Here is a 26,326-nt window from a genome sequence, read left to right as displayed (position 1 = left end):
GTGTGAGTGCATCCTGCTCATGAGTCTGCAAGAAGAAGCAGCATAAGCGACGGGATTCAAGAGGACTAAAGCTAGCTGGGGGAAAGTGAGATAATGAGCATATACGCTCTTCATAGGAATGTGGGTGAATACAGTTTCTGACATCGTCTACTGCAGGAAGGATGCGGCATGAGGGATAATGTCAGGTTCCTGGAAGGTCAGGGGTGGCTCGCAATCTGTGTTTATATGGATTCCCAGTAGGCATTCCAGTTGGCACAGTCATTGTCTTGAAGAACTCTTGGATGGGGATTGGAATGGGATGTATAGAGATGAGGCTGTGGGAGGAGAAAGTGAGAAGTACAGTGGATTGAGGGCCTCTGCAGTGAGGCGTCCAAGGAGACTGGGAATTCTTGGACGGCATCTGGAGTGATGTTGCTTTCAGGACTGGTTTAGTGTGGGATGGGTACTATGTCACCCTGCAGGTAGTCGGTAAGCTGGCGCCACTGATGAAGTTCTGCGAGGTATTGCTGGTCAGCGGCAATAATGAGGTGTTCGGTGGGAGTAGCAAGGGTTGTGGTGGAACACAAATGCTGGTGGCCAATTGAAACGTGCCGCCTCTGTGTTGCATGTGGTGTTGAGGATGTTAGGGAGAAGTTCGGATGGTGTGATGGGGTTAGAGGAACGTTTCATTAAGGATGGAGGTATGGAGGTTCTGTTGGGGCAGGATATCTATTGGCTCAAATGGCTCTGAGCACTATGGGACTTAACTCCTGAGGTCATCAGTTCCCTTAGAACTACTTAAACCTTACTAACCTGCAGACATCACACACATCCATGCCCGATGCAAGATTCGAACCTGCGACCGTAGTGGTTGCGTGGTTCCAGACTGAAGCCCCTAGAACCGCTCGGCTACATCGGCTGGCAGGATATCTATTAAAAGAGTTTTATTGAGATATAGAGAGCGAATGTTGCAGTGCTGGATTTATAGTGCTGTCGCGTCGTTGTAAGGGATAAGAATGGTTTTCGTCGATGAGGGCTAGGGGAGATTCAGACAAGGGTGTCGAGGCAGGTGTTTGTGATTACAAGAATCACAAACACATGTGTGTCGATCTGGCTTTTTCCACAATTGCGAGAACTTGCAAGATATTTCACTTTTATATACAATGGTTGTTAAATGACTTGGTGCGAAATGCCAGAACAAGCGCTTTGTGTTAACAATATATAGGAGGTAATGCTGAAAAGTAATTTCTCCGAATTTTTATTCTGTTACCGATATCGGTTGAGGTATTACACGTCATACTTGTTACACACTCGAATTTCCAGCATTGTTGAAGCAAGCTGCAATCCTCTGCCACTAGAGGTTTCCGAACTGTAGTGTATAAAATGGCGGAGTCTACCGTAACTGCCGGGTGACAATTATTGAACTATGTGATTAAAAATAGTAAATTAGTTACAAACTACGACGTGCTCACAATTTATTCGACATGTAAAAGTCACCAAAATATTCGTATTTAGGATATGATGTATTCGATATGCCTGCCGTAATTGGCGATGATGTTGCGCAGACGAATAGCAAAATTCTGCATGATCCGCTGAAGTTTCGGAACATTGATTCTGTCGATGACCTGCTGAATGGCTGTTTTAGGCTCAGTGATGGTTTTGGGATTATTGCTATATACGATGTCTTTAAAATACTCTAAAAAAAGGAGTAGCATGTGTTCAGATCCAGAGAATATGTCGGCCAATCGAGGCCTATGCTAGTGGCCTCTATGTGCCCCAGAGTCAGAAAGCAGGCCTCAAAGTGCTCCTCCAGGACATGAAACACTCTCCTGCTTCAATGGGGGCGAGCTCCGTCTCTCATGAACCACATCTTGTCTAAATCTGGGTCACTTTGGATAATGGAGATGAAATCATCTTCCAATACCTTCACGTACCGTTCGATAGCCACCGTGACATGAAGAAATATCAGACCAATTATTCCATGAATAGACGTTGCACACCACACAGTCACTCGTTGAGGGCGAAGAGACTTCTCGATTGCAAAATGCAGATTCTCAGGTAGCCAAATGCACCAAATTTGCTTATTGACGAGCCCATCTAAATGAAAGTGTGCCGATAACAACAAGCCATACTATTCCCAAAATGCACCGTGGCCAACCGTGAAGTTTGAACGTCATAACGAAAACCGCCCAGAAACTATGACGGTTTTATCTGATACAGTTCAGTAACTGTCACATTGCATGTCGGTTCGTGAGACAAGGCATTCTGTAATCGAGTTTCTGAAAACATGAATTCGAAGAGTTCGTGCCCACATGGAGCACTTCCTCCTTCAGCGTGTCAGTGCCACATCACACACGAGTGCTACCACATCTGCAACTATATAAGACCTTGGGTTCCCTGTCATCGATAATCCTCCTTACTGTCCCGACTTCACCCCATACGATTTTCATCTGTTTCTAAAATTGAAAGAACACTTTCGAGAACTTCACTTTGATAGAGATGGTTCAAATGGCTCTGAGCACTATGCAACTTAGCTTCTGAGGTCATCAGTCGCCTAGAACTAATTAAACCTAACTAACCAAAAGACATCATACACATCCATGCCCGAGGCAGGATTCGAACCTGCGACCGTAGCGGTCGCTCGGCTCCAGACTGTAGCGCCTAGAACCGCACGGCCACTTCGGCCGGCTTGATAGAGATTAAGCGGCGGAAGGAGAGATGTAGTTGTGGCTCTGTTAACAAAGCCAACTTTCTATAATGATGGTATCAACAAATCGGTCATTCTTTGAGAGGAAGATGCTGGATGCCAGATGACCCATGTTGAGGAATAAATATGCAGACATGAAGAAGAAGGATGTATAATGTTAATAAACATTTCCTGGCAGATTAAAACTGTGTGCCCGACCGGGACTCGAACTCGGGAACTTTGCCTTTCGCCGGCAAGTGCTCTACCAACTGAGCTACCGAAGCACGACTCACGCCCACTACTCACAGCTTTACTTCTGCCAGTACCTCGTCTCCTACCTTCCAAACTTTACAGAAGCTCTCCTGCGAACCATGCAGAACTAGCACTCTTGAAAGAAAGGATATTGCGGAGACATGGCTTAGCCACAGCCTGGGGGATGTTTCCAGAATGAGATTTTCACTCTGCCGCGGAGTGTGCGCTGATATGAAACTTCCTGGCAGATTAAAACTGTGTGCCCGACCGAGACTCTAACTCGGGACCTTTGCCTTTCGCGGGCAAGTGCTCTACCAACTGAGCTACCGAAGCACGACTCACGCCCGGTACTCACAGCTTTACTTCTGCCAGTACCTCGTCTCCTACATTCCAAACTTTACAGAAGCTCTCCTGCGAACCATGCAGAACTAGCACTCCCGAAAGAAAGGATATTGAGGAGACATGGCTTAGCCACAGCCTGGGGGATGTTTCCAGAATGAGATTTTCACTCTGCATATCAGCGCACACTCCGCTGCAGAGTGAAAATCTCATTCTGGAAACATCCCCCAGGCTGTGGCTAAGCCATGTCTCCGCAATATCCTTTCTTTCAGGAGTGCTAGTTCTGCATGGTTCGCAGGAGAGCTTCTGTAAAGTTTGGAAGGTAGGAGACGAGGTACAGGCAGAAGTAAAGCTGTGAGTACCGGGTGTGAGTCGTGCTTCGGTAGCTCAGTTGGTAGAGCACTTGCCCGCGAAAGGCAAAGGTCCCGAGTTGGAGTCTCGGTCGGGCACACAGTTTTAATCTGCCAGGAAGTTTCATATCAGCGCACACTCCGCTGCAGAGTGAAAATCTCATTCTGGAAACATCCCCCAGGCTGTGGCTAAGCCATGTCTCCGCAATATCCTTTCTTTCAGGAGTGCTAGTTCTGCATGGTTCGCAGGAGAGCTTCTGTAAAGTTTGGAAGGTAGGAGACGAGGTACAGGCAGAAGTAAAGCTGTGAGTACCGGGCGTGAGTCGTGCTTCGGTAGCTCAGTTGGTAGAGCACTTGCCCGCGAAAGGCAAAGGTCCCGAGTTCGAGTCTCGGTCGGGCACACAGTTTTAATCTGCCAGGAAGTTTCATATCAGCGCACACTCCGCTGCAGAGTGAAAATCTCATTCTGGAAACATCCCCCAGGCTGTGGCTAAGCCATGTCTCCGCAATATCCTCTCTTTCAGGAGTGCTAGTTCTGCATGGTTCGCAGGAGAGCTTCTGTAAAGTTTGGAAGGTAGGAGACGAGGTACTGGCAGAAGTAAAGCTGTGAGTACCGGCCGTGAGTCGTGCTTCGGTAGCTCAGTTGGTAGAGCACTTGCCCGCGAAAGGCAAAGGTCCCGAGTTCGAGTCTCGGTCGGGCACACAGTTTTAATCTGCTAGGAAGTTTCATATCAGCGCACACTCCGCTGCAGAGTGAATATCTCATTCTGGATACATCCCCCAGGCTGTGGCTAAGCCATGTCTCCGCAATATCCTCTCTTTCAGGAGTGCTAGTTCTGCATGGTTCGCAGGAGAGCTTCTGTAAAGTTTGGAAGGTAGGAGACGAGGTACTGGCAGAAGTAAAGCTGTGAGTACCGGCCGTGAGTCGTGCTTCGGTAGCTCAGTTGGTAGAGCACTTGCCCGCGAAAGGCAAAGGTCCCGAGTTCGAGTCTCGGTCGGGCACACAGTTTTAATCTGCTAGGAAGTTTCATATCAGCGCACACTCCGCTGCAGAGTGAAAATCTCATTCTGGATACATCCCCCAGGCTGTGGCTAAGCCATGTCTCCGCAATATCCTTTCTTTCAGGAGTGCTAGTTCTGCATGGTTCGCAGGAGAGCTTCTGTAAAGTTTGGAAGGTAGGAGACGAGGTACTGGCAGAAGTAAAGCTGTGAGTACCGGCCGTGAGTCGTGCTTCGGTAGCTCAGTTGGTAGAGCACTTGCCCGCGAAAGGCAAAGGTCCCGAGTTCGAGTCTCGGTCGGGCACACAGTTTTAATCTGCTAGGAAGTTTCATATCAGCGCACACTCCGCTGCAGAGTGAAAATCTCATTCTGGATACATCCCCCAGGCTGTGGCTAAGCCATGTCTCCGCAATATCCTTTCTTTCAGGAGTGCTAGTTCTGCATGGTTCGCAGGAGAGCTTCTGTAAAGTTTGGAAGGTAGGAGACGAGGTACTGGCAGAAGTAAAGCTGTGAGTACCAGGGGTGAGTCGTGCTTCGGTAGCTCAGTTGGTAGAGCACTTGCCCGTGAAAGGCAAAGGTCCCGAGTTCGAGTCTCGGTCGGGCACACAGTTTTAATCTGCCAGGAAGTTTCATATCAGCGCACACTCCACTGCAGAGTGAAAATCTCATTCTGGAAACATCCCCCAGGCTGTGGCTAAGCCATGTCTCCGCAATATCTTTTCTTTCGGGAGTGCTAGTTATGCATGGTTCGCAGGAGAGCTTCTGTAAAGTTTGGAAGGTAGGAGACGAGGTACTGGCAGAAGTAATGCTGTGAGTACCGGGCGTGTGTCGTGCTTCGGTAGCTCAGTTGGTAGAGCACTTGCCCGCGAAAGGCAAAGGTCCCGAGTTCGAGTCTCGGTCGGGCACACAGTTTTAATCTGCCAGGAAGTTTCATATCAGCACACACTCCGCTGCAGAGTGAAAATCTCATTCTGGAAACATCCCCCAGGCTGTGGCTAAGCCATGTCTCTGCAATATCCTTTCTTTCAGGAGTGCTAGTTCTGCATGGTTCGCAGGAGAGCTTCTGTAAAGTTTGGAAGGTAGGAGACGAGGTACTGGCAGAAGTAAAGCTGTGAGTACCGGGCGTGAGTCGTGCTTTGGTAGCTCAGTTGGTAGAGCACTTGCCCACGAAAGGCAAAGGTCCCGAGTTCGAGTCTCGGTCGGGCACACAGTTTTAATCTGCCAGGAAGTTTCATATCAGCGCACACTCTGCTGCAGAGTGAAAATCTCATTCTGGAAACATCCCCAGGCTGTGGGTAAGCCATGTCTCCGCAATATCCTTTCTTTCAGCAGTGCTAGTTCTGCATGGTTCGCAGGAGAGCTTCTGTAAAGTTTGGAAGGTAGGAGACGAGGTACAGGCAGAAGTAAAGCTGTGAGTACCGGGCGTGAGTCGTGCTTCGGTAGCTCAGTTGGTAGAGCACTTGCCCGCGAAAGGCAAAGGTCCCGAGTTCGAGTCTCGGTCGGGCACACAGTTTTAATCTGCCAGGAAGTTTCATATCAGCGCACACTCCGCTGCAGAGTGAAAATCTCATTCTGGAAACATCCCCCAGGCTGTGGCTAAGCCATGTCTCCGCAATATCCTCTCTTTCAGGAGTGCTAGTTCTGCATGGTTCGCAGGAGAGCTTCTGTAAAGTTTGGAAGGTAGGAGACGAGGTACAGGCAGAAGTAAAGCTGTGAGTACCGGGCGTGAGTCGTGCTTCGGTAGCTCAGTTGGTAGAGCACTTGCCCGCGAAAGGCAAAGGTCCCGAGTTCGAGTCTCGGTCGGGCACACAGTTTTAATCTGCCAGGAAGTTTCATATCAGCGCACACTCCGCTGCAGAGTGAAAATCTCATTCTGGAAACATCCCCCAGGCTGTGGCTAAGCCATGTCTCCGCAATATCCTCTCTTTCAGGAGTGCTAGTTCTGCATGGTTCGCAGGAGAGCTTCTGTAAAGTTTGGAAGGTAGGAGACGAGGTACTGGCAGAAGTAAAGCTGTGAGTACCGGCCGTGAGTCGTGCTTCGGTAGCTCAGTTGGTAGAGCACTTGCCCGCGAAAGGCAAAGGTCCCGAGTTCGAGTCTCGGTCGGGCACACAGTTTTAATCTGCTAGGAAGTTTCATATCAGCGCACACTCCGCTGCAGAGTGAAAATCTCATTCTGGATACATCCCCCAGGCTGTGGCTAAGCCATGTCTCCGCAATATCCTTTCTTTCAGGAGTGCTAGTTCTGCATGGTTCGCAGGAGAGCTTCTGTAAAGTTTGGAAGGTAGGAGACGAGGTACTGGCAGAAGTAAAGCTGTGAGTACCAGGGGTGAGTCGTGCTTCGGTAGCTCAGTTGGTAGAGCACTTGCCCGTGAAAGGCAAAGGTCCCGAGTTCGAGTCTCGGTCGGGCACACAGTTTTAATCTGCCAGGAAGTTTCATATCAGCGCACACTCCACTGCAGAGTGAAAATCTCATTCTGGAAACATCCCCCAGGCTGTGGCTAAGCCATGTCTCCGCAATATCCTTTCTTTCAGGAGTGCTAGTTCTGCATGGTTCGCAGGAGAGCTTCTGTAAAGTTTGGAAGGTAGGAAACGAGGTACTGGCAGAAGTAAAGCTGTGAGTACCGGGCGTGAGTCGTGCTTCGGTAGCTCAGTTGGTAGAGCACTTGCCCGCAAAAGGCAAAGGTCCCGAGTTCGAGTCTCGGTCGGGCACACAGTTTTAATCTGCCAGGAAGTTTCATATCAGCGCACTCTCCGCTGCAGAGTGAAAATCTCATTCTGGAAACATCCCCCAGGCTGTGGCTAAGCCATGTCTCCGCAATATCCTTTCTTTCAGGAGTGCTAGTTCTGCATGGTTTCGCAGGAGAGCTTCTGTAAAGTTTGGAAGGTAGGAGACGAGATACTGGCAGAAGTAAAGCTGTGAGTACCGGGCGTGAGTCGTGCTTCGGTAGCTCAGTTGGTAGAGCACTTGCCCGCGAAAGGCAAAGGTCCCGAGATCGAGTCTCGGTCGGGCACGCAGTGTTAATCTGCCAGGAAGTTTCATATCAGCGCACACTCCGCTGCAGAGTGAAAATCTCATTCTGGAAACATCCCCCAGGCTGTGGGTAAGCCATGTCTCCGCAATATCCTTTCTTTCAGCAGTGCTAGTTCTGCATGGTTCGCAGGAGAGTTTCTGTAAAGTTTGGAAGGTAGGAGACGAGGTACTGGCAGAAGTAAAGCTGTGAGTACCGGGCGTGAATCGTGCTTCGGTAGCTCAGTTGGTAGAGCACTTGCCCGCGAAAGGCAAAGGTCCCGAATTCGAGTCTCGGTCGGGCACACAGTTTTAATCTGCCAGGAAGTTTCATATCAGCGCACACTCCGCTGCAGAGTGAAAATCTCATTCTGGAAACATCTCCCAGGCTGTGGCTAAGCCATGTCTCCGCAATATCCTTTCTTTCAGGAGTGCTAGTTCTGCATGGTTCGCAGGAGAGCTTCTGTAAAGTTTGGAAGGTAGGAGACGAGGTACTGGCAGAAGTAAAGCTGTGAGTACCGGGCGTGAGTCGTGCTTCGGTAGCTCAGTTGGTAGAGCACTTGCCCGCGAAAGGCAAAGGTCCCGAGTTCGAGTCTCGGTCGGGCACACAGTTTTAATCTGCCAGGAAGTTTCATATCAGCGCACACTCCGCTGCAGAGTGAAAATCTCATTCTGGAAAATTCCCCCAGGCTGTGGCTAAGCCATGTCTCCGCAATATCCTTTCTTTCAGGAGTGCTAGTTCTGCATGGTTCGCAGGAGAGCTTCTGTAAAGTTTGGAAGGTAGGAGACGAGGTACTGGCAGAAGTAAAGCTGTGAGTACCGGGCGTGAGTCGTGCTTCGGTAGCTCAGTTGGTAGTCGAGTCGGCCCTCGGCGGCCGTGGCGAGCGGACGCGCGCTGGTGTTTACGGCTCTGCTGCTGCCGGCTGAGCGCTGTTTACGGTGAGTTGACGCTATTGTAGCGTACACAGTTAAGGGTTATTGTGTGGAACATGACACGAATTGACTATGAATGAACTAGCACGAAAAGATACTTTGAAATTCAGTTTCGATCCGAAATATGCACGACCTAAAGCTTACGAACTCGAAGCATGGATTGAGAATGTTTTGAAACGATCTTTTGACGAAATAGTTGGTGTACATCTTTCGATCGTTAGCAGTACTGCGCACATAAAGTTTAAAACTGCTGCAATATGCGATCAAATTGTTCAGTCATGCGGTGATAGCCTTAAATTTACTCACAGCGATGGTAATATTGGCGAAGTTCATGTATCTCGTGCAGGATTTAGTGTCCGCACAATTAGAATTTTCGAACTACCTTTTGAAGTTCCTGCCGACGAAATAAATGCAGTTTTGAAAAATTATGGCACGATTATCAGCAATATTGCGGAAAAGTGGATGTCCTTCAAAGTTCCTGTCTTGAACGGTGTTCGACAGGTGAAAATAGAACTGGAGAAACACATTCCATCATATATTACGATCTGTGGATACAGGGCAATTGTTATATACGATGGACAGCCTCGCACTTGCTCTGGGTGTGGTGCAACTGATCATGTTCGCGCACAGTGCGTACAGAGACGAGTGACGCAGTTGCCACCAGGCGAAAGGGTTCCTAGTAACAAGATGTCATCAATGCCTCTAACGTATGTGGCGGCAGTCCGTTCGACCATGGCAGCGACGGAGGTCACTCACATGGACCCAACTGTCAACACCACCGAAGCTGACCAGACACCAATGGAGACTGCCACCCCAGAGGGCAACGCTGACACCACCCCCGACGTGATGATGAAACTGACCGATCCGGAGGCTACGTGTTTGGTTAGCGCCCAGGTTGGCGAGAAAACCGAAGATGTTGAGAATGATCCGCGCACCGACAAAGGAGCGGATTCTAAATCGATGGGAAGCGACGACAATACCGGTTTACCAATCTGCAGCCCTACCTCAGTGACTGTGGCAGATGAAAGGGCTGACATTTCTCCCAAAAAACACAAAAAGCGACGGATCGCTCACAAGGATGCTGAGAAAACAGCTCCACTGCTGCGCGAGAAAGGTGCGCAAATTGCCCGCGAATTAACGGACGCAACTTGTGGCAGGACAGATGCGAAGCAATCGAGTGGCCACGACCAGGTGATAAAAGTGACCACGCCGAACTCTGGGGTTGGAAATCAAGCTGCAGCAGACGAGGATCGGGTCTCTCAGCAGCTCCTGAGAGAGGGGCGAAAAGAACAGTGTCCAACGGGAAAGGGCTCAGATCAGAAGATGGACATGTCAAATGCAGGCAGCTGGGCTGATGATATCGAGGACATTTCGGTGGATCGAGGACTGATTACGTCTGAACCACCAAAGGAGGCTATGGCAGCCGGGAGAGTAGAATTACTTGTGACACGACAGCTTTCAACGAACCTGAGAAAAGATGATGATTCGGATACGTATTAATTTCCTCACCGACATCATGCTTTTGCTGACTGGTCAGCGACTTTTAACATAGAGAACTTCATGCCTCCTTTTCAGGACTACAAGATAGTCACTGTAAACATAAACAAAATAACTTCAGAGCAGAAGATACACAGTCTCCGCGATTATTTGTATAGCTGTGATGCCGACATCGCGATGCTGCAAGAGGTGGCTCACCATTTCCTACCTGACTTTCCTGGGTATGACGTACTAACAAATACCATCCCACATAGCTCCTCAGGCACAGCTCTGTTATTCAAAGAGGGTATTATTGTCACGGATGTGGAAAGACTAGAGTCTGGCAGAGGAATCTCGTGCCTTATTAATGGAGTTCGATTGATAAACATCTATGCTCCCTCGGGGAATCAAAATAGAGCTGCCAGAGCACATTTTTACGCTACTGACTTATTGTATCTTTTACGGAGGAATGAGGAGGACGTGATCGTCGGCGGGGATTTTAATTGTGTTTTAAAGCCTAAAGACCAATGGCCGAACTTTAACGGCTGTGCGACACTTGCCGAAACTGTTCGACTGATGGACCTAGAAGACACCTGGGAAATCCTGAACGGGGACCGACAGTGTTTTACGTACTTTACCGCTCAAACTGCCAGCCGACTAGACAGAATTTATGTAGGAAAACGCCTGCGGGACAAGATCTCTGCAACGGAGACGTGGCCGTTGTACTTCTCCGACCACGAGGCATATCACTGTACAATCCGAATGGTACGGCAGGGAACGTACCGTGGCAGAGCAGGTTGGAAGCTGAATGTTTCAATACTCAATGATCAAGGTTTAAGAGAACGGGTGCAGGAAGTATGGGATCTCTGCTCACGCCGCCAACAAACTTTCCCGTCGGTTACGCTGTGGTGGTGCCGCTGCGCAAAGCCCACGCTTATTAATTGCTTGAAAGGTTACAGCTGTGAAAGGAGCCGGCAGCAGAAAGAGCTTTTCGAATTTTATTTTCGATGTCTCCGTGAGCTGTATTCTGCTCCTCATGTCACACAGGAGAACTTTGTACAGATCAAAAGGATTAAGGCGAAGCTAACACTATTGAAACGAAGACAACTGGAAGGAATTAAAATACGTTCTCGGGATGGTACCAGAGTTAATGACGAAAGCCCATCCTCCTTCCATCTTGCGAAAGAGAAACGCCGCGCTAGACAGAAATTGATTCACAGATTAAAAACAGAAGATGGCAGTGTCACCACAACCCAGAATGAGATAAAGGAATATATAACCGACTATTACCGACGGCTGTACATGTCAGAGCCCACGAATGACGAGGCAATTACGACCATGAAAAACTACCTTACAGCGACCCTCGACGAGACGGACAGACAACTATTACTGTGTGATATCACTGAGGAAGAACTTCGGGAGGCTTTGAGGAAGGCTCAGGGTAATAAATCGCCCGGGGCAGATGGCCTACCCATTGAATTCTACAAACAATTCTGGTATTTACTCGAACATTGCTTTCTGAACATATGTAATGAAATTAAAGCAGGTCGGCAACTACCAGCAGGATTTAGTGATAGTCTAATTGTACTCGTCCCCAAAGAATACCCACCAGATGATGTCAATAAATTTCGTCCTATTTCCCTCCTCAACTCCGATTACAAAATTGTGGCTCGCGTTCTAGCAACGAGAATTAAACATGTTTTACATAAAATCATACATGACAGCCAGACAGCAGCCGTCCCTGGTCGAACGATCTTTAGAAGTCTGGCAGATTATAGGGAGATCATCTCCTTTGGTGCTATTACCCAACCGGAGGCTGCAATTTTAGCTCTAGATCAATGCAAAGCCTTTGACAGGATCTCGCACAGCTACCTTTTTCAAATTATGAACCATTTAGGTTTTGGTGACGGTTTTATTACGATGGTCAAAAATATGTACACCTCTGCTTGCTCTAGGATCGTCATCAATGGCCAACTCTCCCGGCAAATAACTATTGAGCGATCTGTACGACAAGGCTGCCCCATGTCAATGCCTCTTTTTGTCATTGCCATTGAGCCACTTGTTCGTTTGCTGAACCGTACGCTTGAGGGCTTAACCCTGTATTCGACGACTGTAAAATGTGTGGCATACGCGGATGACATAAGTGTCATCGTACGTTCGGAGCGAGACCTACAAGAAGTCACTAATAGTGTACGGGAGTATGAAAGAGCCTCATGCTCAAAGCTCAACTATCGCAAGACTAAACTAATGCCGATCGGTAGTGGGTTTAGAATCGATGACAACTGTCCATATGTAGTACACGAGAGTATCAAACTGTTGGGAATACGAATGAGTCGCTGCCCTCTGAAAACTACTACGGACAACTGGCAAGAGCTTCTGGCTATGACGAGAGGTTGTCTCCAGCAAAATAAAGGCAGAGAACAGGACCTCATACAAAGAGTGCAGTTTATCAATAAAATGATACTTTCGAAAATCTGGTATGTAGGGCAGACAATCCCTGTGGTCAACAGCATTTCCAAGCAAATAATGACGGCAATTGGTTGGTATATTTGGAGGGGCGAAATATTCAAAGTGGGAATTAATGTTATTACTCTCCCACCAGAGAAAGGGGGCCTAGGGCTAATAGATGTTGAACTTAAATGCAAGGCTCTTCTTATACGGAGAACTATTCAGCTGTTTCAAGACTACCCAGACAGCGCGCTCCATATGGCCCTACGGATGTATACACCTACTAATATAGCAATACCGATAAACCTGGGGGAAACCCACTACAAAGCCAACCACATCAGGATGTTTCTGCTCGAAGTTAGTTACCTCCGAGCGAAGATGAGCGCACCAATACAGGACCTTACAACCGCCCAACTATACCGGATAATGAATACTACTGGAAGAGTAAACCGCATGGAAACGAAATATCCCCTACGGGATTGGGCTCAAATCTGGAAGAACATCCACAACAAAGTGCTCGGCACAAATATCAGATCAACGTGGTATCAAGTCGTTAATGAGACCATACCTACGAAAGAAAAATTACACAGAATACGATTGTCGGCAACTGACAGATGTGGAGAGTGTGCCCTCATAGACAACTTGCTACACAGATGTGTCTGCGGAGAAAATAAATTGGTCTGGGAATGGTGCAGAATGAACCTTGCCTCTATCTGCAGGACAGCTAGACAGACAATCTCCATCACATCGGTGTTGCAACCTGATGGCACTTACTACCCCATCACGAAGAAAAATATATGGACATGGCTGACAGGACATACTCTGCATTACCTAATTAAAGCCGAAGATGCGCCGTCTTACCAGGGCTACAGAGTATATCTAGCCACACAAGCGCAACTGCTGATGAAGGATGACAAATACAGACAAAAGTTTGCGAACTATATACCAGCATTGAGGATAACGACACTATGAACGACAAAGACGATGAACATAAACGAAGAAGGAATGACGAAGTAGATGTATGCACTGCCTCCGACTGTTGATAACGATGATGGCAGCGTTTTTCTTTTTTTTTTTTTTTTTTTTTTTTCCACATTAAACCAGTATGTGGCGCCCGGCAATTGGGCACTCAGTGCTAAGAGAAGACAACTGCCGACATAGGAGATCACATACAAACGAGGAGAAAGAAATGAGACCAAGCTATATGCTTGGGGTATACCATAATAGGCAACCCTCGAGAAGACGAGCGTTGAGTGCCGTCAACGAGCCGAGATGTCTCACGCAAAGAATAGTGGAAACAAACAATTTAACAAAAAAACTTGTTGTATATTAAAAAAGTTAAACAAGATAAAAAAATAAAAAAATCTAAAAAGAAAACTAACATAAAAAAACAAAAAAATAAAAAAAGCAAAAAAAAAATACGATGAAAATAAAAGTTTTGCAGCAAAGAGTGATCAACAAGGAATGAAACGTTTCCTTTGCTGCAGAAGAAACGCAACTTGAACTTTCCACTGCAGTGACAACACGTTTTCCTTTCTTGATGCAGAAGAGGCGTCCTGGGAAAAAAAAAAAAAAAATAAATAAATAAAAGAAAATAAAAGTAAAAGTTGGTCTAGGGGTATGATTCCTGCTTTGGGTGCAGGAGGTCCCGGGTTCATATCCCGGACGAGCCCTGCCATTTAGACAAAAAAAAAAAAAAAAAAGTTGGTAGAGCACTTGCCCGCGAAAGGCAAAGGTCCCGAGTTCGAGTCTCGGTCGGGCACACAGTTTTAATCTGCCAGGAAGTTTCATATCAGCGCACACTCCGCTGCAGAGTGAAAATCTCATTCTGGAAACATCCCCCAGGCTGTGGTTAAGCCATGTCTCCGCAATATCCTTTCTTTCAAGAGTGCTAGTTCTGCATGGTTCGCAGGAGAGCTTCAGTAAAGTTTGGAAGGTAGGAGGCAAGGTACTGGCAGAAGTAAAGCTGTGAGTACCGGGCGTGAGTCGTGCTTCGGTAGCTCAGTTGGTACAGAACTTGCCCGCAAAAGGCAAAGGTCCCGAGTTCGAGTCTCGGTCGGGCACACAGTTTTAATCTGCCAGGAAGTTTCATATCAGCGCACACTCCGCTGCAGAGTGATAATCTCACTGTGGAAACATCCCCCAGGCTGTGGCTAAGCCATGTCTCCGCAATATCCTTTCTTTCAGGAGTGCTAGTTCTGCATGGTTCGCAGGAGAGCTTCTGTAATGTTTGGAAGGTAGGAGACGAGGTACTGGCAGAAGTAAAGCTGTGAGTACCGGGCGTGAGTCGTGCTTTGGTAGCTCAGTTGGTACAGCACTTGCCCACGAAAGGCAAAGGTCCCGAGTTCGAGTCTCGGTCGGGCACACAGTTTTAATCTGCCAGGAAGTTTCATATCAGCGCACACTCCGCTGCAGAGTGAAAATCTCATTCTGGAAACATCCCCAGGCTGTGGCTAAGCCATGTCTCCGCAATATCCTTTCTTTCAGGAGTGCTAGTTCTGCATGGTTCGCAGGAGAGCTTCTGTAAAGTTTGGAAGGTAGGAGACGAGGTACTGGCAGAAGTAAAGCTGTGAGTACCGGGCGTGAGTCGTGCTTCGGTAGCTCAGTTGGTAGAGCACTTGCCCGCGAAAGGCAAAGGTCCCGATTTCGAGTCTCGTCGGGCACACAGTTTTAATCTGCCAGGAAGTTTCATATCAGCGCACACTCCACTGCAGAGTGAAAATCTCATTCTGGAAACATCCCCCAGGCTGTGGCTAAGCCATGTCTCCGCAATATCCTTTCTTTCAGGAGTGCTAGTTCTGCATGGTTCGCAGGAGAGCTTCTGTAAAGTTTGAAAGGTAGGAGACGAGGTACTGGCAGGAGTAAAGCTGTGAGTACCGGGGGTGAGTCGTGCTTCGGTAGCTCAGTTGGTATAGCACTTGCCCGCGAAAGGCAAAGGTCCCGAGTTCGAGTCTCGGTCGGGCACACAGTTTTAATCTGCCAGGAAGTTTCATATCAGCGCACACTCCGCTGCAGAGTGAAAATCTCATTCTGGAAACATCCCCCAGGCTGTGGCTAAGCCATGTCTCCGCAATATCCTTCCTTTCAGAAGTGCTAGTTCTGCATGGTTCGCAGGAGAGCTTCAGTAAAGTTTGGAAGGTAGGAGACAAGGTAGTGGCAGAAGTAAAGCTGTGATTACCGGGCGTGAGTCGTGCTTCGGTAGCTCAGTTGGTAGAGAACTTGCCCGCAAAAGGCAAAGGTCCCGAGTTCGAGTCTCGGTCGGGCACACAGTTTTAATCTGCCAGGAAGTTTCATATCAGCGCACACTCCGCTGCAGAGTGAAAATCTCATTCTGGAAACATCCCCCAGGCTGTGGCTAAGCCATGTCTCCGCAATATCCTTTCTTTCAGGAGTGCTAGTTCTGCATGGTTCGCAGGAGAGCTTCTGTAAAGTTTGGAAGGTAGGAGACGAGGTACTGGCAGAAGTAAAGCTGTGAGTACCGGGCGTGAGTCGTGCTTCGGTAGCTCAGTTGGTAGAGCACTTGCCCGCGAAAGGCAAAGGTCCCGAATTCGAGTCTCGGTCGGGCACACAGTTTTAATCTGCCAGGAAGTTTTTATATCAGCGCACACTCCGCTGCAGAGTGAAAATCTCATTCTGGAAACATCTCCCAGGCTGTGGCTAAGCCATGTCTCCGCAATATCCTTTCTTTCAGGAGTGCTAGTTCTGCATGGTTCGCAGGAGAGCTTCTGTAAAGTTTGGAAGGTAGGAGACGAGGTACTGGCAGAAGTAAAGCTGTGAGTACCGGGCGTGAGTCGTGCTTCGGTAGCTCAGTTGGTAGAGCACTTGCCCGCGAAAGGCAAAGGTCCCGAGTTCGAGTCTCGGTCGGGCACACAGTTTTAATCTGCCAGGAAGTTTCATATCAGCGCACACTCCGCTGCAGAGTGAAAATCTCATTCTGGAAAATTCCCCCAGGCTGTGGCTAAGCCATGTCTCCGCAATATCCTTTCTTTCAGGAGTGCTAGTTCTGCATGGTTCGCAGGAGAGCTTCTGTAAAGTTTGGAAGGTAGGAGACGAGGTACTGGCAGAAGTAAAGCTGTGAGTACCGGGCGTGAGTCGTGCTTCGGTAGCTCAGTTGGTAGTCGAGTCGGCCCTCGGCGGCCGTGGCGAGCGGACGCGCGCTGGTGTTTACGGCTCTGCTGCTGCCGGCTGAGCGCTGTTTACGGTGAGTTGACGCTATTGTAGCGTACACAGTTAAGGGTTATTGTGTGGAACATGACACGAATTGACTATGAATGAACTAGCACGAAAAGATACTTTGAAATTCAGTTTCGATCCGAAATATGCACGACCTAAAGCTTACGAACTCGAAGCATGGATTGAGAATGTTTTGAAACGATCTTTTGACGAAATAGTTGGTGTACATCTTTCGATCGTTAGCAGTACTGCGCACATAAAGTTTAAAACTGCTGCAATATGCGATCAAATTGTTCAGTCATGCGGTGATAGCCTTAAATTTACTCACAGCGATGGTAATATTGGCGAAGTTCATGTATCTCGTGCAGGATTTAGTGTCCGCACAGTTAGAATTTTCGAACTACCTTTTGAAGTTCCTGCCGACGAAATAAATGCAGTTTTGAAAAATTATGGCACGATTATCAGCAATATTGCGGAAAAGTGGATGTCCTTCAAAGTTCCTGTCTTGAACGGTGTTCGACAGGTGAAAATAGAACTGGAGAAACACATTCCATCATATATTACGATCTGTGGATACAGGGCAATTGTTATATACGATGGACAGCCTCGCACTTGCTCTGGGTGTGGTGCAACTGATCATGTTCGCGCACAGTGCGTACAGAGACGAGTGACGCAGTTGCCACCAGGCGAAAGGGTTCCTAGTAACAAGATGTCATCAATGCCTCTAACGTATGTGGCGGCAGTCCGTTCGACCATGGCAGCGACGGAGGTCACTCACATGGACCCAACTGTCAACACCACCGAAGCTGACCAGACACCAATGGAGACTGCCACCCCAGAGGGCAACGCTGACACCACCCCCGACGTGATGATGAAACTGACCGATCCGGAGGCTACGTGTTTGGTTAGCGCCCAGGTTGGCGAGAAAACCGAAGATGTTGAGAATGATCCGCGCACCGACAAAGGAGCGGATTCTAAATCGATGGGAAGCGACGACAATACCGGTTTACCAATCTGCAGCCCTACCTCAGTGACTGTGGCAGATGAAAGGGCTGACATTTCTCCCAAAAAACACAAAAAGCGACGGATCGCTCACAAGGATGCTGAGAAAACAGCTCCACTGCTGCGCGAGAAAGGTGCGCAAATTGCCCGCGAATTAACGGACGCAACTTGTGGCAGGACAGATGCGAAGCAATCGAGTGGCCACGACCAGGTGATAAAAGTGACCACGCCGAACTCTGGGGTTGGAAATCAAGCTGCAGCAGACGAGGATCGGGTCTCTCAGCAGCTCCTGAGAGAGGGGCGAAAAGAACAGTGTCCAACGGGAAAGGGCTCAGATCAGAAGATGGACATGTCAAATGCAGGCAGCTGGGCTGATGATATCGAGGACATTTCGGTGGATCGAGGACTGATTACGTCTGAACCACCAAAGGAGGCTATGGCAGCCGGGAGAGTAGAATTACTTGTGACACGACAGCTTTCAACGAACCTGAGAAAAGATGATGATTCGGATACGTATTAATTTCCTCACCGACATCATGCTTTTGCTGACTGGTCAGCGACTTTTAACATAGAGAACTTCATGCCTCCTTTTCAGGACTACAAGATAGTCACTGTAAACATAAACAAAATAACTTCAGAGCAGAAGATACACAGTCTCCGCGATTATTTGTATAGCTGTGATGCCGACATCGCGATGCTGCAAGAGGTGGCTCACCATTTCCTACCTGACTTTCCTGGGTATGACGTACTAACAAATACCATCCCACATAGCTCCTCAGGCACAGCTCTGTTATTCAAAGAGGGTATTATTGTCACGGATGTGGAAAGACTAGAGTCTGGCAGAGGAATCTCGTGCCTTATTAATGGAGTTCGATTGATAAACATCTATGCTCCCTCGGGGAATCAAAATAGAGCTGCCAGAGCACATTTTTACGCTACTGACTTATTGTATCTTTTACGGAGGAATGAGGAGGACGTGATCGTCGGCGGGGATTTTAATTGTGTTTTAAAGCCTAAAGACCAATGGCCGAACTTTAACGGCTGTGCGACACTTGCCGAAACTGTTCGACTGATGGACCTAGAAGACACCTGGGAAATCCTGAACGGGGACCGACAGTGTTTTACGTACTTTACCGCTCAAACTGCCAGCCGACTAGACAGAATTTATGTAGGAAAACGCCTGCGGGACAAGATCTCTGCAACGGAGACGTGGCCGTTGTACTTCTCCGACCACGAGGCATATCACTGTACAATCCGAATGGTACGGCAGGGAACGTACCGTGGCAGAGCAGGTTGGAAGCTGAATGTTTCAATACTCAATGATCAAGGTTTAAGAGAACGGGTGCAGGAAGTATGGGATCTCTGCTCACGCCGCCAACAAACTTTCCCGTCGGTTACGCTGTGGTGGTGCCGCTGCGCAAAGCCCACGCTTATTAATTGCTTGAAAGGTTACAGCTGTGAAAGGAGCCGGCAGCAGAAAGAGCTTTTCGAATTTTATTTTCGATGTCTCCGTGAGCTGTATTCTGCTCCTCATGTCACACAGGAGAACTTTGTACAGATCAAAAGGATTAAGGCGAAGCTAACACTATTGAAACGAAGACAACTGGAAGGAATTAAAATACGTTCTCGGGATGGTACCAGAGTTAATGACGAAAGCCCATCCTCCTTCCATCTTGCGAAAGAGAAACGCCGCGCTAGACAGAAATTGATTCACAGATTAAAAACAGAAGATGGCAGTGTCACCACAACCCAGAATGAGATAAAGGAATATATAACCGACTATTACCGACGGCTGTACATGTCAGAGCCCACGAATGACGAGGCAATTACGACCATGAAAAACTACCTTACAGCGACCCTCGACGAGACGGACAGACAACTATTACTGTGTGATATCACTGAGGAAGAACTTCGGGAGGCTTTGAGGAAGGCTCAGGGTAATAAATCGCCCGGGGCAGATGGCCTACCCATTGAATTCTACAAACAATTCTGGTATTTACTCGAACATTGCTTTCTGAACATATGTAATGAAATTAAAGCAGGTCGGCAACTACCAGCAGGATTTAGTGATAGTCTAATTGTACTCGTCCCCAAAGAATACCCACCAGATGATGTCAATAAATTTCGTCCTATTTCCCTCCTCAACTCCGATTACAAAATTGTGGCTCGCGTTCTAGCAACGAGAATTAAACATGTTTTACATAAAATCATACATGACAGCCAGACAGCAGCCGTCCCTGGTCGAACGATCTTTAGAAGTCTGGCAGATTATAGGGAGATCATCTCCTTTGGTGCTATTACCCAACCGGAGGCTGCAATTTTAGCTCTAGATCAATGCAAAGCCTTTGACAGGATCTCGCACAGCTACCTTTTTCAAATTATGAACCATTTAGGTTTTGGTGACGGTTTTATTACGATGGTCAAAAATATGTACACCTCTGCTTGCTCTAGGATCGTCATCAATGGCCAACTCTCCCGGCAAATAACTATTGAGCGATCTGTACGACAAGGCTGCCCCATGTCAATGCCTCTTTTTGTCATTGCCATTGAGCCACTTGTTCGTTTGCTGAACCGTACGCTTGAGGGCTTAACCCTGTATTCGACGACTGTAAAATGTGTGGCATACGCGGATGACATAAGTGTCATCGTACGTTCGGAGCGAGACCTACAAGAAGTCACTAATAGTGTACGGGAGTATGAAAGAGCCTCATGCTCAAAGCTCAACTATCGCAAGACTAAACTAATGCCGATCGGTAGTGGGTTTAGAATCGATGACAACTGTCCATATGTAGTACACGAGAGTATCAAACTGTTGGGAATACGAATGAGTCGCTGCCCTCTGAAAACTACTACGGACAACTGGCAAGAGCTTCTGGCTATGACGAGAGGTTGTCTCCAGCAAAATAAAGGCAGAGAACAGGACCTCATACAAAGAGTGCAGTTTATCAATAAAATGATACTTTCGAAAATCTGGTATGTAGGGCAGACAATCCCTGTGGTCAACAGCATTTCCAAGCAAATAATGACGGCAATTGGTTGGTATATTTGGAGGGGCGAAATATTCAAAGTGGGAATTAATGTTATTACTCTCCCACCAGAGAAAGGGGGCCTAGGGCTAATAGATGTTGAACTTAAATGCAAGGCTCTTCTTATACGGAGAACTATTCAGCTGTTTCAAGACTACCCAGACAGCGCGCTCCATATGGCCCTACGGATGTATACACCTACTAATATAGCAATACCGATAAACCTGGGGGAAACCCACTACAAAGCCAACCACATCAGGATGTTTCTGCTCGAAGTTAGTTACCTCCGAGCGAAGATGAGCGCACCAATACAGGACCTTACAACCGCCCAACTATACCGGATAATGAATACTACTGGAAGAGTAAACCGCATGGAAACGAAATATCCCCTACGGGATTGGGCTCAAATCTGGAAGAACATCCACAACAAAGTGCTCGGCACAAATATCAGATCAACGTGGTATCAAGTCGTTAATGAGACCATACCTACGAAAGAAAAATTACACAGAATACGATTGTCGGCAACTGACAGATGTGGAGAGTGTGCCCTCATAGACAACTTGCTACACAGATGTGTCTGCGGAGAAAATAAATTGGTCTGGGAATGGTGCAGAATGAACCTTGCCTCTATCTGCAGGACAGCTAGACAGACAATCTCCATCACATCGGTGTTGCAACCTGATGGCACTTACTACCCCATCACGAAGAAAAATATATGGACATGGCTGACAGGACATACTCTGCATTACCTAATTAAAGCCGAAGATGCGCCGTCTTACCAGGGCTACAGAGTATATCTAGCCACACAAGCGCAACTGCTGATGAAGGATGACAAATACAGACAAAAGTTTGCGAACTATATACCAGCATTGAGGATAACGACACTATGAACGACAAAGACGATGAACATAAACGAAGAAGGAATGACGAAGTAGATGTATGCACTGCCTCCGACTGTTGATAACGATGATGGCAGCGTTTTTCTTTTTTTTTTTTTTTTTTTTTTTTTCCACATTAAACCAGTATGTGGCGCCCGGCAATTGGGCACTCAGTGCTAAGAGAAGACAACTGCCGACATAGGAGATCACATACAAACGAGGAGAAAGAAATGAGACCAAGCTATATGCTTGGGGTATACCATAATAGGCAACCCTCGAGAAGACGAGCGTTGAGTGCCGTCAACGAGCCGAGATGTCTCACGCAAAGAATAGTGGAAACAAACAATTTAACAAAAAAACTTGTTGTATATTAAAAAAGTTAAACAAGATAAAAAAATAAAAAAATCTAAAAAGAAAACTAACATAAAAAAACAAAAAAATAAAAAAAGCAAAAAAAAATACGATGAAAATAAAAGTTTTGCAGCAAAGAGTGATCAACAAGGAATGAAACGTTTCCTTTGCTGCAGAAGAAACGCAACTTGAACTTTCCACTGCAGTGACAACACGTTTTCCTTTCTTGATGCAGAAGAGGCGTCCTGGGAAAAAAAAAAAAAAAATAAATAAATAAAAAAAAATAAAAGTAAAAGTTGGTCTAGGGGTATGATTCCTGCTTTGGGTGCAGGAGGTCCCGGGTTCATATCCCGGACGAGCCCTGCCATTTAGACAAAAAAAAAAAAAAAAAGTTGGTAGAGCACTTGCCCGCGAAAGGCAAAGGTCCCGAGTTCGAGTCTCGGTCGGGCACACAGTTTTAATCTGCCAGGAAGTTTCATATCAGCGCACACTCCGCTGCAGAGTGAAAATCTCATTCTGGAAACATCCCCCAGGCTGTGGTTAAGCCATGTCTCCGCAATATCCTTTCTTTCAAGAGTGCTAGTTCTGCATGGTTCGCAGGAGAGCTTCAGTAAAGTTTGGAAGGTAGGAGACAAGGTACTGGCAGAAGTAAAGCTGTGAGTACCGGGCGTGAGTCGTGCTTCGGTAGCTCAGTTGGTACAGAACTTGCCCGCAAAAGGCAAAGGTCCCGAGTTCGAGTCTCGGTCGGGCACACAGTTTTAATCTGCCAGGAAGTTTCATATCAGCGCACACTCCGCTGCAGAGTGATAATCTCACTGTGGAAACATCCCCCAGGCTGTGGCTAAGCCATGTCTCCGCAATATCCTTTCTTTCAGGAGTGCTAGTTCTGCATGGTTCGCAGGAGAGCTTCTGTAATGTTTGGAAGGTAGGAGACGAGGTACTGGCAGAAGTAAAGCTGTGAGTACCGGGCGTGAGTCGTGCTTTGGTAGCTCAGTTGGTACAGCACTTGCCCACGAAAGGCAAAGGTCCCGAGTTCGAGTCTCGGTCGGGCACACAGTTTTAATCTGCCAGGAAGTTTCATATCAGCGCACACTCCGCTGCAGAGTGAAAATCTCATTCTGGAAACATCCCCAGGCTGTGGCTAAGCCATGTCTCCGCAATATCCTTTCTTTCAGGAGTGCTAGTTCTGCATGGTTCGCAGGAGAGCTTCTGTAAAGTTTGGAAGGTAGGAGACGAGGTACTGGCAGAAGTAAAGCTGTGAGTACCGGGCGTGAGTCGTGCTTCGGTAGCTCAGTTGGTAGAGCACTTGCCCGCGAAAGGCAAAGGTCCCGATTTCGAGTCTCGTCGGGCACACAGTTTTAATCTGCCAGGAAGTTTCATATCAGCGCACACTCCACTGCAGAGTGAAAATCTCATTCTGGAAACATCCCCCAGGCTGTGGCTAAGCCATGTCTCCGCAATATCCTTTCTTTCAGGAGTGCTAGTTCTGCATGGTTCGCAGGAGAGCTTCTGTAAAGTTTGAAAGGTAGGAGACGAGGTACTGGCAGGAGTAAAGCTGTGAGTACCGGGGGTGAGTCGTGCTTCGGTAGCTCAGTTGGTATAGCACTTGCCCGCGAAAGGCAAAGGTCCCGAGTTCGAGTCTCGGTCGGGCACACAGTTTTAATCTGCCAGGAAGTTTCATATCAGCGCACACTCCGCTGCAGAGTGAAAATCTCATTCTGGAAACATCCCCCAGGCTGTGGCTAAGCCATGTCTCCGCAATATCCTTCCTTTCAGAAGTGCTAGTTCTGCATGGTTCGCAGGAGAGCTTCAGTAAAGTTTGGAAGGTAGGAGACAAGGTAGTGGCAGAAGTAAAGCTGTGATTACCGGGCGTGAGTCGTGCTTCGGTAGCTCAGTTGGTAGAGAACTTGCCCGCAAAAGGCAAAGGTCCCGAGTTCGAGTCTCGGTCGGGCACACAGTTTTAATCTGCCAGGAAGTTTCATATCAGCGCACACTCCGCTGCAGAGTGAAAATCTCATTCTGGAAACATCCCCCAGGCTGTGGCTAAGCCATGTCTCCGCAATATCCTTTCTTTCAGGAGTGCTAGTTCTGCATGGTTCGCAGGAGAGCTTCTGTAAAGTTTGGAAGGTAGGAGACGAGGTACTGGCAGAAGTAAAGCTGTGAGTACCGGGCGTGAGTCGTGCTTCGGTAGCTCAGTTGGTAGAGCACTTGCCCGCGAAAGGCAAAGGTCCCGAGTTCGAGTCTCGGTCGGGCACACAGTTTTAATCTGCCAGGAAGTTTCATATCAGCGCACACTCCGCTGCAGAGTGAAAATCTCATTCTGGAAACATCCCCCAGGCTGTGGCTAAGCCATGTCTCCGCAATATCCTTTCTTTCAGGAGTGCTAGTTCTGCATGGTTCACAGGAGAGCTTGTGTAAAGTTTGGAAGGTAGGAGACGAGGTACTGGCAGAAGTAAAGCTGTGAGTACCGGGCGTGAGTCGTGCTTCGGTAGCTCAGTTGGTAGAGCACATGCCCGCGAAAGGCAAAGGTCCCGAGATCGAGTCTCGGTCGGGCACGCAGTGTTAATCTGCCAGGAAGTTTCATATCAGCGCACACTCCGCTGCAGAGTGAAAATCTCATTCTGGAAACATCCCCCAGGCTGTGGGTAAGCCATGTCTCCGCAATATCCTTTCTTTCAGCAGTGCTAGTTCTGCATGGTTCGCAGGAGAGCTTCTGTAAAGTTTGGAAGGTAGGAGACGAGGTACTGGCAGAAGTAAAGCTGTGAGTACCGGGCGTGAGTCGTGCTTCGGTAGCTCAGTTGGTAGAGCACTTGCCCGCGAAAGGCAAAGGTCCCGAGTTCGAGTCTCGGTCAGGCACACAGTTTTAATCTGCCAGGAAGTTTCATATCAGCGCACACTCCGCTGCAGAGTGAAAATCTCATTCTGGAAACATCCCCCAGGCTGTGGCTAAGCCATGTCTCCGCAATATCCTTTCTTTCAGGAGTGCTAGTTCTGCATGGTTCGCAGGAGAGCTTCTGTAAAGTTTGGAAGGTAGGACACGAGGTACTGGCAGAAGTAAAGCTGTGAGTACCGGGCGTGAGTCGTGCTTCGGTAGCTCAGTTGGTAGAGCACTTGCCCGCGAAAGGCAAAGGTCCCGAGTTCGAGTCTCGGTCGGGCACACAGTTTTAATCTGCCAGGAAGTTTCATATCAGCGCACACTCCGCTGCAGAGTGAAAATCTAATTCTGGAAACATCCCCCAGGCTGTGGCTAAGCCATGTCTCCGCAATATCCTTTCTTTCAGGAGTGCTAGTTCTGCATGGTTCGCAGGAGAGCTTCTGTAAAGTTTGGAAGGTAGGAGACGAGGTACTGGCAGAAGTAATTCTGTGAGTACCGGGCGTGAGTCGTGCTTCGGTAGCACAGTTGGTAGAGCACTTGCCCGCGAAAGGCAAAGGTCCCGAGTTCGAGTCTCGGTCGGGCACACAGTTTTAATCTGCCAGGAAGTTTCATCTCAGCACACACTCCGCTGCAGAGTGAAAATCTCATTCTGGAAACATCCCCCAGGCTGTGGCTAAGCCATGTCTCTGCAATATCCTTTCTTTCAGGAGTGCTAGTTCTGCATGGTTCGCAGGAGAGCTTCTCTAAAGTTTGGAAGGTAGGAGACGAGGTACTGGCAGAAGTAAAGCTGTGAGTACCGGGCGTGAGTCGTGCTTTGGTAGCTCAGTTGGTAGAGCACTTGCCCACGAAAGGCAAAGGTCCCGAGTTCGAGTCTCGGTCGGGCACACAGTTTTAATCTGCCAGGAAGTTTCATATCAGCGCACACTCCGCTGCAGAGTGAAAATCTCATTCTGGAAACATCCCCCAGGCTGTGGCTAAGCCACGTCTCCGCAATATCCTTTCTTTCAGCAGTGCTAGTTCTGCATGGTTCGCAGGAGAGCTTCTGTAAAGTTTGGAAGGTAGGAGACGAGGTACTGGCAGAAGTAATGCTGTGAGTACCGGGCGTGAGTCGTGCTTCGGTAGCTCAGTTGGTAGAGCACTTGCCCGCGAAAGGCAAAGGTCCCGAGTTCGAGTCTCGGTCGGGCACACAGTTTTAATCTGCCAGGAAGTTTCATATCAGCGCACACTCCGCTGCAGAGTGAAAATCTCATTCTGGAAACATCCCCCAGGCTGTGGCTAAGCCATGTCTCCGTAATATCCTTTCTTTCAGCAGTGCAAGTTCTGCATGGTTCGCAGGAGAGCTTCTGTAAAGTTTGGAAGGTAGGAGACGAGGTACTGGCAGAAGTAAAGCTGTGAGTACCGGGCGTGAGTCGTGCTTCGGTAGCTCATTTGGTAGAGCACTTGCCCGCGAAATGCAAAGGTCCCGAGTTCGAGTCTCGGTCGGGCACACAGTTTTAATCTGCCAGGAAGTTTCATATCAGCCCACACTCCGCTGCAGAGTGAAAATCTCA

General features: G+C 48.1%; 3 non-coding genes across 3 annotated transcripts; all 3 read left to right on the top strand.

The window, feature by feature from the left end:
* Nucleotides 1-5,136: 5,136 nt before the first annotated feature.
* On the top strand, nt 5,137-5,211 carry Trnas-uga. Its single transcript has one exon. It is a non-coding gene; the product is annotated as a tRNA-Ser (tRNA).
* A 1,730-nt stretch (nt 5,212-6,941) lies between these two features.
* Nucleotides 6,942-7,016, top strand: Trnas-uga. The gene has a single exon. It is a non-coding gene; the product is annotated as a tRNA-Ser (tRNA).
* Nucleotides 7,017-7,242: 226 nt separating this feature from the next.
* On the top strand, nt 7,243-7,317 carry Trnal-caa. The gene has a single exon. It is a non-coding gene; the product is annotated as a tRNA-Leu (tRNA).
* The last annotated feature ends 19,009 nt before the right edge of the window (nt 7,318-26,326 follow it).

Source organism: Schistocerca americana, chromosome 6, assembly GCF_021461395.2.
Source record: "Schistocerca americana isolate TAMUIC-IGC-003095 chromosome 6, iqSchAmer2.1, whole genome shotgun sequence".
NCBI lineage: Eukaryota > Metazoa > Arthropoda > Insecta > Orthoptera > Acrididae > Schistocerca > Schistocerca americana.
Note: the sequence above shows the minus strand (reverse complement) of the source record. Positions and strands in the feature narration are given on the sequence as shown.